Source organism: Anarhichas minor, unplaced genomic scaffold, assembly GCF_050575085.1.
Source record: "Anarhichas minor isolate MPS153535 unplaced genomic scaffold, ASM5057508v1 ptg000028l, whole genome shotgun sequence".
Taxonomy (NCBI): domain Eukaryota; kingdom Metazoa; phylum Chordata; class Actinopteri; order Perciformes; family Anarhichadidae; genus Anarhichas; species Anarhichas minor.
The window spans coordinates 14,400,919-14,421,799 of NW_027466474.1; the positions used below are offsets into that span (position 1 = coordinate 14,400,919).

At 43.5% G+C, this 20,881-nt stretch overlaps 1 long non-coding RNA gene across 1 annotated transcript; it reads left to right on the forward strand.

Annotated features, from left to right (window-relative positions):
- The first annotated feature begins 7,655 nt into the window (after nt 1–7,655).
- On the forward strand, nt 7,656–9,315 carry LOC142963289 (uncharacterized). The gene is made up of 3 exons (XR_012957418.1): nt 7,656–8,086; nt 8,200–8,339; nt 9,155–9,315. It is a non-coding gene; the product is annotated as an uncharacterized LOC142963289 (long non-coding RNA).
- Nucleotides 9,316–20,881: the final 11,566 nt, after the last annotated feature.

The window sequence follows — 20,881 nt, forward strand, 5'->3', positions numbered from 1 at the left end:
CTCCCGCCGCAGATCATTTCCCCGGCTCCGGCTAAAATCGCAAAAATAGCAGTGTATCAAAACAAAGGGAATCGTCTCTAATCCCTCCGCCTGGCGTTTACAAGGGTCGTTACGGTTACTTCTAAAGACTATCCCGCGAAATGATGAGCCGGGGTGAAGTCGCTTCTGAGGGGGGGGGGGGGGGGGGGGGGGGACCCTTCGGTAATTGACCTTGCTGTCTTGAGCCTAGTCAGCAAGTCATAAAGAACGGTTAAATGTTAAGTCAGGAGCTACAGCGCTTGAAGGGCTACACGTACGCTGCATTAACGAAATAATGGCACAGCTTATTTCATATTCCGTGTGAAACCAAGGTCGCCATTTTCTGTTGTTTAATAGGCATGTGAGGGTGCGAAGCTCTCATTCCAACGAGGTTGTGAGTCTGCGGATGTTTGCGTGTGTTTGGGATGGGAAAGTGTGTGTGTGTGTGTGTGTGTGTGTGTGTGTGTGTGTGTAAGCGCGTGCGTGTGTGTGCTCATGGGTGCATATCTAAGTATCTGGGAGACTTTTCATGCCAGGGAGAAAATGAATATTGAAATAATTACCAGTTGATTAACGATCCGCCTTAACAGGTATATGAGGTTTCTGATTTAACAACGCAGATATATCAGCTCAATGATGAAAGCAAAAATTGGAATTGCCTTGACTGGGCACCTGAACGATTTAAACGAGAGGTTTTCGGGGTTAACAAAGCGGCTTGGCGTCGCGGGGAGAGACTCCGATCAGTCGCAGTCTTAACTGTTTTATTTAAACCGTATTTAAAGTTAAACCATAAGGATGGAAGGTTATATATCATATTCTCATTTCAAAACTCTCACTGCAAACACAAGTAAATATCACAGACTGTGCGCGATGAGCCACTTATTCCACCAGTGCATTTAACCGCAGACAGTACGAATCAGCTTTGGATTCATTTAGAATCCAAAATCAAATTGTCTCTAATGGAGCAATTTCAGCTCTCAGCATCCAGCTGTCACAACTCCTCGGTGAGTCCCTTTGGCCTGGCCCGCGACAGAGACAGAGCACCACGCCGCCGCCCTAATTGAGATGACATTGATCCGTTTCCATGGAGAAGGTCACCTCGAGGTCAGCGTGAGTAGGCGCTGATGTCGCTGCCTCATTTCCATGTTCCTATACTGTACAAACAGAGACGTCCAGAGACGTTAAAAGGGCGTCGGGCTGCCCTCCTACGTCCTGCTGTGATTAGCATCTATTAAAGCCCAGCGCCACTGAGAGGGCTTTCACCGTAAAAGGACTGACGGGCCTTTCCTGGCTACCTGCAAGTGTCGACACATGGAAACCTGCATTGACATGGCAAAGGTGTTTCGCTTTATGTTTGCAGCAATCTCCCGGGGACATGAACAGCAGGAATACAGATGATGAACTGGAATCAGTAAACACAGCTTTTTAAACTGCACCTGTCGGGGAGGTAGCAACACCTGTTGCATACCAATAATGCAAGACCAGTGGTTTGGCTTGTTAAAAGGCTTGGTTTCAGACAAATTATGAACTATCCAAGGGACTTCTGCCACTATATCCGAATACAAAATACAATTCGATTTGACAAACTAAACAGCAACATGTTTACTTATTTCATCATAGTGAGAAACTGTCCAGTGTGAGTCCCTGGCTCATTGTAAAGGAATGCTGCTACTAACGCATCCAAGTGTAATTTAAAAAAGGTCGAACCACTTATATTTGTACCTTGCACTTTTACTCACAGGGTTTACTATGTCACATGTTGCGCTCACTGCCAGCGCTGTCAGTGATAATAACAGTCATTTTCCCTTCTTTGACAAAGCAGTGAATTTAATATCTCTAAGTGAGATGGACATCTTAAAGGCAGTGTTTGACATTTGAGGAAAAACACTTCTGTTGTGTATGAAGCTACAACCAAGCGATGGTTAGCTTAGTTACACAGCCAACGTAATTAATAAGGTTTTAAATGATCTGCATCGAAGCACCTGCAAAGCTCACTTGTCAACATGTTATATCTCATTTCGTCAATCCCTACACAGACAGAAAAGTAATTGTTGTGTTACCAATAAGGGGTTACATGCTCTAACTCCTTATTGGTAAACAGGAAACCCGCATGTTAATGTGTTATTTAAGCAGCGTTGAGGTGCTGGTAGGTTTATTTTGGAACTTTGGAAAGAGTTGAGCTAGCCGTTACCCCTTGCTTTCATTCTTCATGCTAAGCTAAGCTAATCTAACTTAAATGCCTGCTGGCTTCGACTTGATGTTAAACAAACCTAGTGTCTTATTAACTTGAGAGCAAAGTGCAACATGGACTTTGAAGCCCAGTATAATAGTTCACTAGCCAGTTAAAGGTTTGACTCACCCTCCACCCCTTTTGTTATCTGGCCATACAGATTCTTGTGGTTTTATAAAGCCTGCTATGGTTTTTATTCATTTCTATTGCAGAGCAGTAGTGCATGCTGCTACTCCAATACACTAATAGGATGTCATATGGTGCTCATAGTATTGAAAGAAATCAGCAGCAGCATGACTTTTCAGACACAGTATTCTGGAGAGAGATGTTTTTTTACTCCCTGCTTGTTTTGGGCTTTCCTTTCATTGCCTGTTTTATACTGCCATTGACCGCCTGTTGATTCCTCACTCACTACTCTTAACTACTCTGCGGCAGGTAGTGGTCGCTACTGATAACACAGCTGAGTGCATCACAGACCCACAGCTGCTGCTCTTCAGCCTGAGACACCGTGTGAGCGGGGGGAGGGGACCATAGACTGTTTATGAGGAAAACAGTTTGCTCACTTTTATTGCTTTGGACGTGTTCCGGTGTAATTGGCTATCAGCTAACAGCTAACGGAACACACACACACATGCACAGCTGAGTGCATCGCCGCAGCTCAGCTGCTGTTCTTCGGCCAGAGACACAGATATCCATGTGCCTTTTTACGGCGCATCAACCTCATGTTTTTACGCGCCAAATCGAGTCAAGTCGCCGTTACGCCAGCGAGACGGAGCCGAGACGCACGCCTGCACAGAGCAGAAATCTTCATTCATTTCAATGAGAGCGAGTCTGTCGTGTGAGGTTTGCAAGTGAAAAACATGTCTGATGCACGTGCAGTCTAGACAAGGCGTTGGCCAATTGTGGGTTGTGTTCATTCAATCACACAATAATACTACCAATGGTGGTTGCTGCAGACACACCTGGCGGAGTTCTGCACTCCACTGAGTGCATCTTTCTAGTTGTTTGTAATTTGGGTGAATCACCCCTTTAAAGACCAACACTGAGCCAGTTCTGCTGTTCATGCTATTTGGCAAATAATGCGTTTCAAGGAACTCTTGTTGTCTCATCAGCCCGAACATTGTTTCCCCTGCCTGTCAGCCACACCCCCGTCGGACACAGTGTTTGTCTCTGCAATTCTGTGTTGTCTTCATTCTGCGTCTCATTGACGAGTTGCAATCAATACACGACAATTCAATTTACAAGTCTGTCACTTGGCAAAACAAAAGTGTGTTAAGAAAATAGATAATTGAGTCTCAGTCATTCTTTGCTTTGTCCAATTATAACTGATTTTCTACCTGTCATGGTGTCTTCACTTCCACTTCTATTTCCCATACACACACACGCTCTCACACACACACACACACACACACACACACACACACACACACACACACACACACACACACAAACATGAACCATTACCGTGGTTCTTTATTCATTATTTTACGGGCAAAGCAGGGTTCGGCCCGGAGGACCACCAGCCGGTCTCATGCGAGAGGCGTGTCGACACGCATCTCGCAAAGAGAAATTTACAGCGACGCATTCAGGTGTCCCCTCAGCCATTCGTTCACAGTGCTTCTGGGGCCTGAAGGGGGAGGCAAAGTGGATGTGACAGGCTGAGATTAAATGCCAGAGATGGGGCGTTTCTCACACACACTAGAGCCTCCTGGACAGCAGCCTAATTAGGCGCTTCCATGCTCTGCCATCAGCTCTTCCAACAAAATGCTCCCTCCAAAAACACATTTGTTCATGGAACGGAATGGAACACTGCAGCACTGCAGAGGAGAGACACTGATAATAGGCCCATCAGCTCTTTGAAATTCATTAATAGCAGATTGATTTCTCGCGTTTTTACTGTGGTTTCATAGCACTGTTGTTGTATTATCTGCTACTTTCATCTTCACATGCCTTCAGAATGCCGATAAGCAAATGATCAGCTGGTCTGTGACACCCTGCGACATCAAAAGGCAGGGTTTCTATCAGCTCCCATATTTCTGTAAGAACTTGTCAGTCTGTATCGCCGAGAGAGGGTCAGGTGTTTTTCTCAGGCGTAACAAACGCAGATATCGTCTCCGTCTCAGATAAAGTGTTCTTCGTGGATATTATCGCGTCGAGCAATCGGGAAGATTTCTCTTCCCCCATATCTGCCTCCGTTCATGTGCCTCGGCGCAGACATGCTGGACAGGAGATAAATCTGATCACGGAGTGCGTGGGGTAATGTTCAATAATAAAAAGTATTATTTGCCAAGATCAATGTGTGTCGCCATAGCGATAAAGCACAATGAACAGGAAAGTGCTGGAAGCCCGCAGTAAATTTTGATGCGTTGTGATATTGAACACATTGTGACAACATACTGCTCGCCAGGGCTGTAAAACATCTTCCAACAGGCTGTTGAACATCCTCCCCGCTACATTCTTACACGCCATGACTGCCATACATCAAGCCTGGGCCACAGCATGCGATGGCTAAGTGTGTGAGGGATCACATGGCAAGATAGCAAAATAGGACAGCGCTACATATTCATCAGGGGAGAGTGGGTCTGAGTGTTTGTGTGTGTGTGTGTGTGTGTGTGTGTGTGTGTGTGTGTGTGTGTGTGTGTGTGTGTGTGTGTGTGTGCAAATGAATGGCACGCCGCCTACGTAAGGCGTAACAGTAAGGGTGTGTGTGCGACAGGAGGATGGAGGGTTCAATCAATCACTCAATTAAAGCTGCGCGTGACAGCGACATGAGACTGTATGACTGATGGATGGGCCAAATATTTTCAAGTCTGAGCTCACTCCGGCTTGGTGACATTCACCCCGACGATCGACAAAAGCCCAGATCAAGTCGAGCGAGACCGTCACAAGCTGAGATAAAAACTTTTTGTTACAGCGCGCCGTCTACCTCCCGTGGCCCTGGACCACGTGCGCCGCCCTCAAAGCTCCCACTGTCGGGAGGCTCAGGGTATTTAAGAATGTTATCTCTAATGCACAGATGTCTTAAAGGTCCCGGCGGAAAAGGCCTGCAATTTCCCCTCCTAATTAAAAATTAATTAAATCGGCCGTGGCTCTAGCCAGGCATAAAGCTGAAGGCCGCAGCAACCGCCACTGGAAACGCAATCATTTATTTAGCTCAATTACGGGAAGCCACAGCAGGCTCCTTCGCCACCGATGTCACCTGGAGAGTCGGGGACAGAGCGCCCCGACCGAACCGACACACTCGATGCAATCCCCTCGTTTTTGAGAATTCAGCGAGAACGCTCCAGTCAGATTCCTGCTTGCGATGCTACACGCATCTCTTCCCCCTGTTGTGATTAATATATACATAGTCATACAGATATCCTTTGTCACCTGCTTCCCCCCCCCCCCTCCTCCCCGGGGGCTGATTTGGGCTGATTGATCAGAGATTCAGACACGGGATCAATAAGGCTTTCACCTCTCCCTTGGCAAGAGCAAGGGGCTCAGAGATGGCCCACTATGCTGTCCAATTATTCAGTAATGGAGCACTGGAACCCACCCAAGGCTATTAACACACTGGACACTGGGGACGGCAAGCGGCACTGCTAATTGTTGGGGTGTATTGTAAACTGTGTCAACAATGCACTGCCCTAATTCCCCCCCTTTTTTTGTTTTCCTTAGCGCTAACACAGAAGTGCCACAAAGGCACTTCTCCATTACACCTGAATATTCCTGGAGTGCAGACACAGTCCAGCGTCCGCATGCAGCAGGTGTGACCCCCTGAAGCCCAGCCGCGCACAATATTGACAGACAGGGAAGTTAAGCCTACAATGGGCTTACACTAATTGTAATTTGCTCTGGATGCAAAACGTGCGGAAAATGTGAATGAACTCTGGTTTAAACTGTTCATCAATTAAAGTCAACACGGACATTCAGTTTAAGCTCCGTCGCTCCTCGAGGCCGTGGTACAAGATGGACGCGGATGTTGGACTGTCTCGCATAGTTTGACCTCGCTTGCTGAGTTTGCGAACGTCATTACCGAAAGGGAAACGGAGGGAATCAAGATAATCTTCCTTCTCACTGTGTGTTCGCGCGCTTTCAATGTTTACAGCCCCTTAAGGGTGGCATATTTTCTGCTTCGCCACAGACCGGTGCGGGAACGTTCAAGAAATCAAACGCAACCTCGCACAAATGAAGACATGTATACGACGAGGCTCCCGGCGATATCGAGCGTGCCCGCGTTATGATCGCATAAGCCTCGGACTCGACGCATCATCTGGGCGTTTCACTGCTCATCGGTTTGTTTGATTATTAATTTTTCCTGAAGTGAATTCGTGGGTTTTCTTAGACATACATTTGTATGTATGAATTAGTTCTGCTACATCGAGACTCAGTGAGTTGACAGTAATCACAGCTCTAAGTGTGATGCGCTGCGCCCTTTCTCATTATGAGCAAATCACATTATACTGTTCTGGTGATTAACACTGTTTACAGACCCTCTCCCCCTTCCCTCCCTCCATCAGCTTTCTGAGTGAAACTGCGCTGGAGATAACAACCAAAGACCACCTTCTACTACACTTTGGTAGAACTTATTCAACTGATCTTTGAGTCACAACACAAACCTCCAGCAGATACTGCGCTGTTATATATTCCCAGTACTGTAATGCAATATGTTCGGGCTTTGTAGAAGAGAAAAGCGGTGCTCCGCCGGGAATCGTAGCGTTTGGATGTTTCAGTACCCAGTGTTACAGAGCTCACGATGATGTACACCAGCCCCAGACAGATACTGGCGTGTGATGTAGCCGCCTGCAGATATGCCTTTGGTTGCCTGCAAAGCAGTCTCTGTGGTTCAGGGACCTCAGGTGCTCTGTGCTCCATTGGCTTTCTGCTACATATCATCAGGGCAGAGCTGGATTCAGACTGAATCGGTGTCTGATGAATACAGGAAACCATTGGAGGGAGCGTTAAGAAAAAGTGTAGCCGCTCTACATGCGTGTATTAACTGTCCAACCTGTAAACGAATGCACAGATAAAAATGTATTACATAATATTCATTATGACATGGATGCTGGTGCCACCCACCTTTATCCCAGGCGAAAAGTACTTTTTTGTATTTAAAATATACTTACATTTTCAATAGTACACTGCAAATATACTATCAAAGAAGTGTACTTTCTGCAAATATATAAAAAGTATACAAAAGTCACGCTTTCACCTATTTTCAAAAATCAACTTTTAACACACTTTAAAATAATTGTACTGTAGTATACTTTCAAGAAATATATTATAAGAAAAATATACTTTAAGTGAAAGTTCTGTGCAGTTACTTAAATGGATTTCTTTGAACTTTGTTTTCAAACATATTTCAAAATGTATGCTATAAATTCCATTGAAACAATGTATTTAAAGCACATTTTATAAATATAGATTTAAAATACAGGTGCACACTAGAAAATATGAGCGTTCTGCTGAACTGTGGTGGCATCCCCGACAACAGTCTGTTGTATCTTTTGAATAGTTTGGCGCCAAGTCACTGACCAATCAAGTGCAGCATTTTTGTTGATCACATCCAGCCAATCAGAGCGACCGACGTTACTCGTTCGTTGCATCCTAGCTAGCTTACCCACGTTAATGCAGCTCTTCAGGTGAGGAGGACATGATGCCGTTTCAATTCGCCATATATTACTTATGTAATAAAACACTGAAAGTGGAAAGTACTTCTTTATAATAAAGCCGACCAATTGTATCAAGTGACGTCACAGCCTGACCTCGATGAGGACGATAACTGGATTGAAATCAAATGTCCGACGAGAAAAGAACCGGAGAAGACAGTGGCCGCGAAAGTCCTGCTATTTGGCGGTGAGTTTGGAGTTCACATTTTTCTTTTTCAGCTACTAGTTAACTCCTTAATTGTCTTGTTTTGTCTGAAGAACATGAATGCTTAAGTTTTTTATCTGTTCTCGTTTTATCAGATTCGTACAAAGAACTTGTCTCAAAGAAGAATTTATTCATTCTTGGCAAAGACATATGGGCAGAGGAGGAAAGCAGGAGTGCACGCATGAAAAGAAAATGTGTGAGACCGACATCTTGGAGCCTAAAAAAAGCTGTGCGGGTGAGTGAATATTGATTTGTACGAGTCGTTTTTGTGACGTGATAATTCAATTTATATTTTTGCTTTAACTTTATATGTGTACCCTAGATGCTGATATGCTAGCTCAAATACTCTGGTAGCTAGCTAAACCTTCGGCGCTCTCTTGTATCCAGTAGGAGCTGGCTCAAATCGTAGCAGCGGCAACTCGTAGAGGCACTTCCTGTTGCAAGCACTTGTCGCGGCAGTTTTCCACTGTTTGTGGCAGCACCTCTCCCAAACAGTGCTGCGGCAGTTTAGCCTTTATTTTTCGTTATTTGACAATATGTGACAATACATTAAGGTCCTTGAAGGTATGACTGTTGGTAGTTGTAATTGGTTTAGTAAAAAATGCCGAATTGTAATAGTATGGCTACTCGTTTTTATTAAACTAACTCACTTAAAGGTATACTCCCTCTTGTGGCCAAATGGGTCAATAACGCTTGTCTTTAATATATACTTGATGTTACTCTACTGAATGGAGGCTCTGTGAAAAATGACACCACGTTCCTTTTATCTTCCCCAGCATCGTCTGCTGTTCAAGTTCAAATGTGTCAGAAATAAAGTGATGGGATTTACTAGGTTACATGTGTCACACATCAGTCATGTGAATTAGTAGAGAGTGGGAACCTCCACACCACTGGTGGTACCGCTCCATAGAGGGATGTACAGACTACTAGCACCGTTTTAAATAATGAAGCACATTGTATTCATATGTGAATAACGTCTATTAATTCCTAATAGGTAGGTAGAGATCTTCCAACTGTATATTAATGTGTTCCATTGATTCTCATATACAGCACGCCTTGGCTGGCAGCACAGTCACGGTTTCGAAGAGGGCCTTCCTGCGACTTAATCGTTCCCGCATGACCCTTTTTTGCCAGGAGCTGGCTGCCCTGGTTTTCACGAAGGATGTCCTTGCACTCTCCGCCCTGACTGGGAAGTCTGGGAAAGAGGGAACACCGAAAAGACAACTGGACGTTGCCAAAGTGCAGGCCATAACAGGTAATTGTCTTGAGTCGTATGTAGACAATTTAAAGCTTCTGCGATTTATAAAGCAGCAGGATCACATGTTCGTGGTAAACACACCACCAGTGATGAAATATACGTTTGACCTGCACTGGTAGGAATATTGGCATATCATATTGATATAGTTCCTCAATATTAATCCTGATTTACTGTTCAAAAAATAATATTGGTTCAACAGGATTTCCTGTGTAGTCAAAATAGAAGAAAATGTTGTATGAATATGCTGTGTGACATCATTCCTCGTCTCTTCATGTGTGCCGAACATGTTTCAATTTCAATTTAGAGAGCGAGAGTCTGAAGCGGTGCAATTTTTGGATGGTTCTGTGTTTTATTCTGAAACATTCTGTTTTGTTTGTACCATGTAAACTTAAAATTGTTTTGCTCTCTGTTCAATATATTTTCTTTTATTTCTCAAAAATGCACTATATTGCAATTGTTTCAAAGTGTGTTTTAAATTGTTGTTATAAATATATTATATATATATTTTAATAAAATATATTTGAAATTCAATAAAGTGTTTTTGATTACTATCTGGGAAGTTCATTCAGCATTTAGGATACTGGTAATACATTTGTAATATTGTAATGTATAATAGTATGTAGTGTACAAAGTAATATAGCATAGTAATAAGAAAGTGTGCTTTCTTAGTAATTGGAATAAGCCAAAAGTATAACTTTTGGTATACTATTACCACAATATCAATATATTAATATTGTTTCGTAACCTGTTTGTTTTCTTCAATGGAGCTACACACAGCGAATGTGTAATGTTGTGCCATGGATGATATCCGGCTGGTTTTCACCACCTTTGCTTTAAGAATGAATCATTCATGCCGTTAATTTAAAGTAATGTTGTTAGTGCTTTTCTCTCTCAGGGCCTGCTCGTCCAATCAGCCGACCATCGATAAGGAAATACAGATGGGTGACAAATTGAAGGCAAACGCATCATTAAGAGTCTTTAGCTTAGATTCTCCGAACTGTGCTGCAGAAAATACGCTTCGTGACTGCGTTACCTCATCTTGTGTTTCGATAATGCAATGTTTGACGTGTCACTCCGAAATATCCCATAGGTGCAGAGTGGTGAAGAGTAATGATGTACATTATAACTGCACATATTCATTTCAGAGAGAAATACTGTACTTTTTACTCTACTACATCTTTGTGAAAGCCCTATTTCCAATGTAGAATTTTCTTTTCATCATTTTTGATCAGCTTATAAAATGTGACTCTGTGTAATAGAATAAAATAACTTAAAATTTGAATTAGCTCCATCTTAGCCAGCTACAATTTTAAATGCTGCTTAGCATTTAACATCCGTAATGTATCAGTTTTAATAGTGCCATGATATGTGTGACACTATAACACTAAGAATCTCACCCTTTTGCATGCTAGGTTTCTTTTTTTAAATAATTAAAGCGGGACTAAACACATGCTTCTAGTAATACTTTAGCACTTTTACCAACTGTTTGTTGTTTTGGCCACTTGGAGACGGCGGAAACAAGCTGTTCACACAACACTGACAAATCATCACCTTTTAAGTTGATGCAACAAACTTAGTATGTATTACACAGTATTTACACAGCTAGTACAGAGCAATTTTAGTGTTCATTCATCTCGTTCGTGTCATGATTTTGGTTTTTGTTTAGTTTGTTTCCTGTTTTATTTTGAAGTTCCCCGCCTCTTGTGTCCTGTACTTTTTGACTTTCTGTCTTTGTGGTTTTTCCCTCTTTTTTCCTGTGGATCATCTGTGTTGGAATAGTCTCGTCGGCCTTGCTCGGTTCCCTTTTGTTTCTTCCACCAATGAGCTTTCAGCCCTCCTTTCTGCCCACCTGTGTCTAGTTGTCTGATTGGTTTCTTGTCTTTTGTCTGCCGTGGTTCCTATTGATCCCTGTGTACCTGATCCTGTTTTATTCGTAATTTTGCTCATTTCTGGACTTTTCAGTTGCTCACTTTTGGATTTTTGTAGTTTCACTTGTGGATCTTCTAAATGCTTTGAGACTCGGCCTCACCTCTGATGTAAGTTTTGTTTGTTTTCTTTATAAAACAATCACCTTTAATCTTCAACCTACTTCCCTTTTTTCCTACCTGCTGCCATGTGCAGACGTGACGGATCGTGTCCACCGGACAAAGGCAAGTCCAATTGTCATTCTCCTTTTTAGCTCCGCTTTGATCTCCACCAGCCCCCCCGAGAAAAACACCTGGCTCTTTAGCTGCTTAATGCTCCGCTGCGTTTAGCTAGTAGCTACCTGTCTGTCTGCTGATGGTTAGTGTACAGCTTCCCACTAAAAAGCTGCCAGCTGTTGCTCCAAACGATGCTAATAACAGTGGTGAGATAAAAACATTAAAGTCGCAGGCTGTAACGATGAGCTAAGAGATGCTAAAACAGTCCGTAGAGCCTAAGGGAAGAGCAGGTCTGTGACGGCTTCTCACTATGAGCGACACCTTTTACAAAGGCTACACATAATTCAAAGTCATTTGAGCCATTGCTACAGCAAAAGTATTGAGCACAGCAGCTTTCGGAACAGTTGTGAAGCCTTAATGGTACGGCAGTGTTTCTGAATTATGGTGGTGTTACTTTCACTTCAATAAAAAGATACCTCTCCCACGACAGCGTACAGGTTTAATAGGCCTTTTTCACAGCGGACATTTTGACTTGTCATAGTAGGAAAAGCACAGGTGTCACTAATTACATCAATGATGGCGCTGTTCAGTTCAAGTAACCCAGTAAGTCATCAGGACCCCGAAGCTGAAGCAGCCTCTCGACATGCAGCCGTCATTCATTTGATCATTTTTGCACCTGTGACTTTGTGACAAGTCAAAGGCCCAATCGCAATCTCCACGCTCACCGACTCGCCGACTTTAAGCGGGCTCCCGTAAAGTCCGTGAGGGTTTTGGGCTGTCCCACTGTCAAATCGTCAAGTGTTTGAGGGCTCTCAGGCAGACATTTTGAGCCCTTCTGCAGACTTTTCTCAAGGGAATTACCCACAAGTCATAGCAATAAAACACGGGGTTACCAGTGGAAGCATTGAGACGAAATAAAAGGAAAACAACGAGGAGGGCACATGGTGTTCAGCCTGGCTAATTACATTTACTCAGACATTCAGGATTAAAGACGGAACATGAAAACACATGAAATCAGAGTCATGCCAGCAGAGATTATATTTCACAGATTTATTCATCCAACATTTAATTTTGTCATTGAAGCTGTTTTGACAAAAACGATTAAATAGATTATTTGAAATTGCTCATCTCTTGGGGAAAGAGCCTGTAAGGGCGTAAAAAGTATAAAATATGCACCCACAATTGTACATAATATTTTTTGACGTTATCATGGTAAATTATATTTATACCATTTCAAGCCCTTACAGTCTCTCACACTCAACTATTTACCAAGTGTCGTCAGTTAAGTCCCTCAGGGTTCAGGGTTTAAGGCCTTAGGGGGGGACATTGGGATTGGGCCAAAATCTCAAGTCATGTCTGTGAAAGAGGCCAATTCTATCATGCAGTACACCTGCGTGGAAGCATCAGCATTATTTTTGCCTTGCCTCCACTCATTCACTCTTTATAGGGTGAAGCTGTGCACCGGGCAATTTGACATTGACGGTGCATTCAATAGATGTGTCTTATACGTACGACTATTTGACTGTTGACGTTTAGTTCACATCAAGGCTGTTCAAGGTTAAAAAGTGATCTAAGGAAAAATAAAATGTGCAATGCTCATGTTAAATATTTGCAGGTTTTTATGCATTTTTAAAATCTGGTCTAAAACCATGCTGTACAGAGCCAAAGCATAGAGGCAATGCTGGAATGACGTCTTTTGCTCAGTGGCACATCTCTGCGGTTGTTGGTTAAATGCAGGTTTACATAAAAAGCTAACAATCAGGGAATGTAAACCAGTAATCGTCGCTTTAAGGTTTTTATAATCCAACGATCCACGTTTAAAACACACCAATTTTGAGCTTTTACCTGCAGTCAAATAAGACCAATTTTGGGGGGATTTAAGCAAATACACAGTTTGATGAAAATAGCGATGTTTCTGCTCATGGGATGAGCTGTCTGAATGGTGGCTCGCCTACACCTGATAACAAACTGTGATTTCATGACTTTTGGCTAAAGGCAAAGTCATGAGATTGAGCAGCGCGTGGGATCCCAGCAGCGTAGTTTGTCATCATTGCCCTTTGAGTCTCAATGGTTCATAGGTTTATTGCCAGAGGCCTTGTATTGTGTGACGGTGTTGCTTTTCTTTTCTTTTCTTGTTATTTATCGCTGAATAATTTCATCTGCCTAATACGACGGGCTGTGAGCTCTTCAAGCCCTGCTGTACATGTTGGTTTTGGAAATTACTTTCTGTCTTTCTTTAAATGTCATTTCTCTCCCTATTTTAAAGTTTCGGCCATTTCTGGGAAGTGATATTCAAACAAAATGCTGTTTTTAAATATTGCACATTTGCTTTATTGCAGACCTCTCGCACACCACAAACAAAGAAATGTCTGCATGTGTCTGTGTGTGCCGAGTTTGTGTGGCTTTTTTTTTTTTTTTTTTCAAAGCACGGTATAGGACACACAACTGAAAACTCAGTGCCGCTTCGGTGTGAGACATTTAACCTCTGAATCCGTGTTTTCTCCTTCGCCGCTGAATGTTTCCGAGGTGTGATACAGTCATTGTAAAGGTATCGGGTGCTGAATCCAGAGGAAAGGTCAGATGGTGAATTAATAAAAACACGCCAGTTACTCTTGGCTTTAATAATGTCACTGTCTTAATTAACTCTCCCATCACACGTCAGGCAGAAAATCTGTCTCCGCTCAGAAAGCAATATCTGCGAAGCACTTCAGCAAGGTTAAATTAAAGTGACAGACCGAGTTTACAGTACGGGCTCGCGTCTGTCACAGCCTGGCGTTGTTAGGCTTTCATTAAAGTGACAGGCTGTGTGTGAAAATGTTAACGGAGAAGTGTTTCACACCTTGCCAACCGTTGCTCTGTCACCGATCTGCAGCGCTCCGGGATCGTTGGGGCCTTCTGGATCAGCCTGGTGGTTCCTGCATTGACGCGTGATATTCAAATCCAGTCCGCAGCATTATCGATCGACATGTTTTGAAGTTACCATCCACACACACACACACACACACACACACACACACACACACAATACAGTATTTGTGTGTGAGGCAACTCAATACCCCAGACGTGCAGGCTGGACATGCCCCTTCACCTCTCGTTCCCATCAAACTTGGCATAAGGCTGCAGGGTTTTTTGTACCACACATATTTTCGGTTGAGAGGATACTGAGCGCCCCAATGAATAAAGCAACACTTCTGGCATTCTTAATATGACGCACACAATAAATGCATTTGCTTACTTCCTTAAAGCGCCCGAAAACTAGAATTCAAACGTTAAAGTCACAGTAAAACCGAAGGTAGAGTGTCTTTGGCTAATATTTCCGATTATTTCAGATCATTCATTGGATTGCTGAGATGAGGGCGTGGCTTATAGTGATAAACACATCTGTTGGCCTCTACCCACACACCTTAGTTCAGGTCACATGACCCATGACACACTCCGCTAGCCCCCCCCCCCCCAGCTAACCATCAAGTGCTTTATACTGTAGGCAGAATTGGCCTCAAATCACATTTTAATGGATAGATTTACAGAGTTTAAGATGAGTCATTACACATATTTCAACATTTTACAAGAATAGAGAAGAGGCCTTTTAATATAACCGGCTCAAATAAGGTTTTTCACAGAGAATAAAACAAATGCCTTTTTCATCTCCCTGTGTCTTTAGAGGATGGGTTCAGTCTGTCTTAAAACAAAAGTCAGGTGCCCATGTGGACATTGTTACAGGCTGTAATCATTCCTCCTGTTCTTAATGACCATTAAGGGATTCCCCTTAATGCGCTTCCAACGTAAGTGATGGGGAAACAAATCTGCGTTCCTTGTTCTGTGCAAGAATGTGTTCTAAAGGTTAACTGAAGATAATATGAGGCTGCAGCAGCCTGCCTGAGTTAATCACATCAAGTTAGTATTTTCCAAAGTTATAGTCTTTTTTAGTACAAAATTCCCTATTTGTGTTATGATCCCTCCACTGCAGCTCAATAAGGAAACGCCGTGCAGGGACACGCAGAGAGTGTAACTTTAAAACATATCAGGCAGATTTTTTATGAGCTTCAGATAAAGTTTGGAATTTGTCCCCCAACACTTTCATTGAAAACCCTTTACGAAGGGATCTCTTAATGGTTATTATGAACAGGAGGAATGATTACAGCAGAACCTGTCTGACTGTTCATATTGGTACAGATCTGAAAAAATTGAAAAAACAGCCTGTCTTTTAAGGGGCGACTGTGGCTAAGTGGAGAGCAGGGCCGTCCTTCAATCAGAGGATTGGCGGTTAGGTCCCCGGCTCTGGCTCCGCTGGTCGCATGTCGATGTGTCCTTGCGCAAGACACTTAACCCCAAAATTGCTCCCGTAGCTGTGCCGACGGTGTATGAATGTGATAGTATCTGAATTGTAAGACGCTTTGGATAAAAGCGTCTGCTAAATGACTGTACTGTAATGTAATGTAAGTATTTTTCCAAATCGTTTGAGTGAAAATTCACCAACTTTCATGTGGATGTCCAGTCGGTGTTGTTGGTAAATGTAGTCCACCGAAACAATCCATCCCGTAGTGCGTGCTCTGTTGACTGAGAAAGCACTGCAGTAGGAGTTGTGCAGGCAGTGCCTACATGTACCAGGATGCATTGTGTGCGAGCTTCTGCGGCACCAGTCTAGCCTTTAAAGTTAGCTACTTTGTTAGCCAAAACTAGCAGTTGGTGGACAGAAATACTCACACAACGGAGTCATCTGCCCTCTTAGCCCTGCTGGTCTCGGTTGTCTTTTCCGGTTTATCTTTCATGCATAGTAACACACACAAGCAGCGACAGCATCCAACAAAAACTACATGCTGAAAGTCAGTACAGCAGAATGATTCAGTTTCTGTTGGCATCCAAGGACAATTTGAGCAAATGCACCACCAGCGTTTGCCCTCGGCAGCTCAGGATCTGAAGGGCCTGTGCAGCCTCGGCCTCCACCTCTCTCTGCTGTATCTCTTCAGCCGAATGCTCAGGCTCAAATAAATACGTCAGCCAAAACTCTCCAAGATGTATCCTCGTCCTGAACGTAACTTTGCAACACATGGGAAGAGAAAAGGGAAGTTCCGTTTTGGGGCGGCCTCTAGAGCCCCAAAACGGAACTTGAGGATGAGACCAGAATCAAGGCTGAAACGCTTTGTGGTTCTTCAGTATACCAAGTATGTCACTGTCACGTCACTGGTATACGGAAGAACAACCAATTATTGCAGCTGCACCCCATGAGACACGGAGAACTAACAGCTGCAGGCGTTTTTCACACTAACTTAGATAGGTGGAGATTTTCTTTTTCTTGCTGTCCCCCTTTTGAATATTCATTAGTACCGGTCAAAGTTTGTGTTTATTTAAACTCCTTGTTTTTTACAACCCTGTGGGAGTGGTTTGATCAGATTTGTTTGACAGTGGCCTGGCAACATCCTGGCAAACAACCCCACAACTGTCTGTCAGAGTCTGATTCAAATGCTGCCAAATTCCAATTGGTGCACAGAGATGCCTGACATCATATATTTCCAACTGAGTCCACTTCCAACCAGAGATAAGACCACAGACAAACACAGACATCTTCTCAATTTGAAATAACCTAATTGGTTTCAACTTTTGGCAGAGTAATGTGCTCATAAAGGACTCTATCACTCAGACGGAGAGCTGTCTGAGAAAATAGGTTTCAAATTAGGTAACTGTTTTGGCTCATGGCCTAGTTTGTCAAAGGGATGAAGCCATTTGAACGGAGCCATGCTAATTTTGCATGTGTTTATCTTTAATATAATACTATGCAGAAATTTAAACAGAAAGAGGAAGGGAAAAAAACCAACCTCCGTCTCCTGGCTTTGTAAGGAGCAGGAACATGATCATTCAGAGCCGGCTTAATAGGTCACACTATTGTTGTTCCCTAACCCATCCACGCACTGCAGACTGCCTCAGAGTAATTTGGAGCCAAGGGCAGTCACAGCTGAATTCCCATTGTGATACATTGAACCACAAAACGGGTGCAGAAGGAACCTTATCGAGAGTCTGGTTATATTCATGGCTTTCAGGCCAAGAGACCAAACCAAAGAGCTCGAATTTTATGAAGCTACAGAAATTGTGACTTTTTGGTCAATACATTATTAATCTGCGTAAATTACTTTGATCCCTTGCGAAGAAGATCCGCGAAGAAATTTCAGTTTAAATCATGTGTGAGTAACGGGCGTCTATTGACACGTCCAAAACTGACGCTAGAGGGGTACCTACGAGCGTCGGTTGGAAGCGTGACGCATCTTGACCAAGCTGCTTTAATTGACGCATTGATGTGAGAACAATCGTAACAAACCCAAGGTTACCACACCTCCGGTTCTGAAAAGTGAAGTCAATGCTGAAGTGCCTTAAACTTACTTTCTTGCTAATGGCCATCAGGGGGCGACTCCTCTGGTTGCAGAAAGTCTGGTTGTATAGAAGTCTATTAGAAAATGACTCTACTTCTCACTTGATTTATCGCCTCAGTAAACATTGTAAACATGAGTTATAGTGTCAATCACTAGTTTCAAGTCTTCTTGAATACAGCATGATGTTTATTTAGTAAACTATGGTCCCATTTAGAGTGAAAAAGACAATACTTTAGGGCGTGGCTTCCTTCCTGTGTTGTTTGGTCAATGTTTTCGTCTTACAACTTTAACCCTTTCAGAGAGTGTTTTCAGCGCATGAACGTTAAGGGGTAACCTTTTTGATCGCCTACAAATGTCTTATTGAGTGTTTGGTTGTACTTGTTAACTTAACCCTCTTGTGTCACTTGTGCTCGCAAAAAGCCAAGATGGCCAAAATGTCGAACTCGAGTCTTCAAAACTGTAGGTGACTTGACTGTGACTACGTCTTAAGTACAGTCTATGCGTGAGAATGTGTTGACCTTAACCTCACAGCTATGACACTTTTTTTGAGGAGGTAAGGTGAAGATAACGTTACCCGTAACTATATAAATGTGTTTCTCTATTCACAGCTTTAAATCTTAGGCATTTTAGGACATTTTTCCAACAAAGCTCTGAAGTCTATATATGTTATTATAGAGTATAGGGCTTCTTATCTATATCTCATTTATTGATCTTTTTATCATCTATTGGTATTCTAAACTCTGGTCTACATTTGCTGTTTCATAAATGTGCTCCCCAAAGGACTTTGCTTGACATCAAATGTGTAAAGCATTTAGATAGTGTGGGACTGGGCTATACACTCGAAAGATAAGATTCTTAACGTCCTCCATCTTCTGCTGTAATGCTCACAATGGAAGAAGTATGGCGTGTCAAGTCAAAGCAGGGAACCACTGGTCCAATGGTGGAGCAACATGTACTTTATTGCTTTGTCCTGATCCCATATTAAATACTAAGAGTATAAAGCAAGTGTTGGGTACTGTTTTTTAATTAGTTTAGTGGTTTGAACTAAGAGGAAATCGCACAAGACTGACAGCCATCAATCAAACTGAAAGTTAAATGTTTTCCCAAATGACTAAATCCTTTTTAACAAGTGGCTGCTCGCTTCAAAAAGGGCAGCCGGTGATTTAAAATGGCACCTCGATAAAGTCGGGCTACTTGTGAGAGACAGAGGGAGAAAAATGTTTATGTGAAAAATGAAGCAGCAAAGGCTGAGATATAATACAACTCAATAGCGTATTTCACTAGCCCCTCCCTGTCTCCCAAATGCTCACAACTCCAAACTGTTAAAACTCTAAAATCTCAGGCCCAAGCTGAGATAACCCCTGATGACATCACGAGGGTTATTTATCCAAAAAGGTGGAAATCTTCCTCCAGGGCCACAGAAGGCATTATTCGACTGTTTTCGGCATTACTCCTCATGGCATGATGTGTAAAATCTGTTAAGTGCCCCTTTTAAAAATAAATGTGCTGCCTGGGATCCTCTTGAAGCCGTACAACAATCCACAAATTGTTTCTAATTTTTTCCAGCTGCAGAACTGCTCCTCCATGCCATTTGTGCAATGCATTGTGGGATAACGGTGTCCGTCAACAGCACACTCGAACACAAGTGAAATTTCGTATGCGCGCTGTTATCTTTGAGTGTGCTTAATTTCGGCACTTTTCGAGTGGGAATGCTCTGCATACTGAAACCCAGGAGCAATTAGTATGTATTATATAGGACTGGGAGGCAGCAGTGTGTCTAAGTGTCTCACTGTTGGATTTCAGCACCATGGACAGAGCCATCAGAGCAGTGCCTCGCTCCTGATGGGTGAATTCATATTGCCTCCCAACACACGAGCGAGCACAGGGTTAGGGCCACAACAGCGCCCCTAGAGCCAGTGGGGGATTGGGGTAAAACGCTTCAAGGACACTTAAGCAAAGGTAAACGCTTGCTTGTCAATGGAGCCTGTGCTCGGGCACTGTGGTTAAAATATGGTTTCTTTACTCAGTATGCGATGACTGCTTTATGAGATCATGGGGGGTGAGGGGGATTGGCTGTGGAATTACAGTATTTGTTGTAAAATAGATTTAAATCGAAGGCGTTAACAGAGCGCGCTTGATGTGCGTCTCCGGGACGCCCCAAGGACAGCACCCCTCTGACCAGTAATACCATTAATATGTTTCATCTGCTATGTGCTCTCGTGTAATTACCCTTCTCCTTGAAGGCAAAACCCTCCCAACTTGGCAAAAACCCCCTCTGTGCTTCCCGTCCCTTGATTTCAAATGCATGGAGTCACACTGGCATTCGTGAACAAAGACCCCCCCCCCCCCCTTATAACAGCTGGGATCCCGCCAGCCCGTGTTTGTGTTACTGCTGATAATGGGCCACCAGGATATAGTCCCCCAACACCACCACCTTCTCTGAGGTGCAATAGCTGTGCCAGCGTACACACACACACAGGCCACTGCCACCGGTACAACACACACATGTGGGATATCGCATGCAACTTGTGCACGCATGCAGGTACGAGCGCACCCCGTGGGATGCTGGGAACACGAATGTGGACGCACTCCCTTGCACGATGCATGCACGCTCACACGCGTGAGCACCTGTTGAGGAAAAAACCCAAAACAAGACTGAAGAGTAAGTGTGCGGCTGGAATACTTTGCCAGATGGACGTGCAGCATCTCGGGCTCGTGCGCGTCCACCCTGATTTCCCATCATGTCTAATTAGGAATAGCTCTTTCTGTGGACTCATTATCAGTGTTTGACCTTTCGCCCGGGCTGTTTGCGAAGCTGGGCAGCAGCGGATGGGTGATAATAGCTCGTCATTTAGGCTCTACACGCTGATTAAATAAGATAGGGGCCACGCTCGCGCCAGCCCAGGCGCCCTCCCCCCCTCGGTCAATACGGGACGCCCTAAAAACGCAAAGATGCTCGGAATAAGATACCGTTTCCACAAGCAGAGAACAAGAAGAAGGAGACATATGGTAAGAT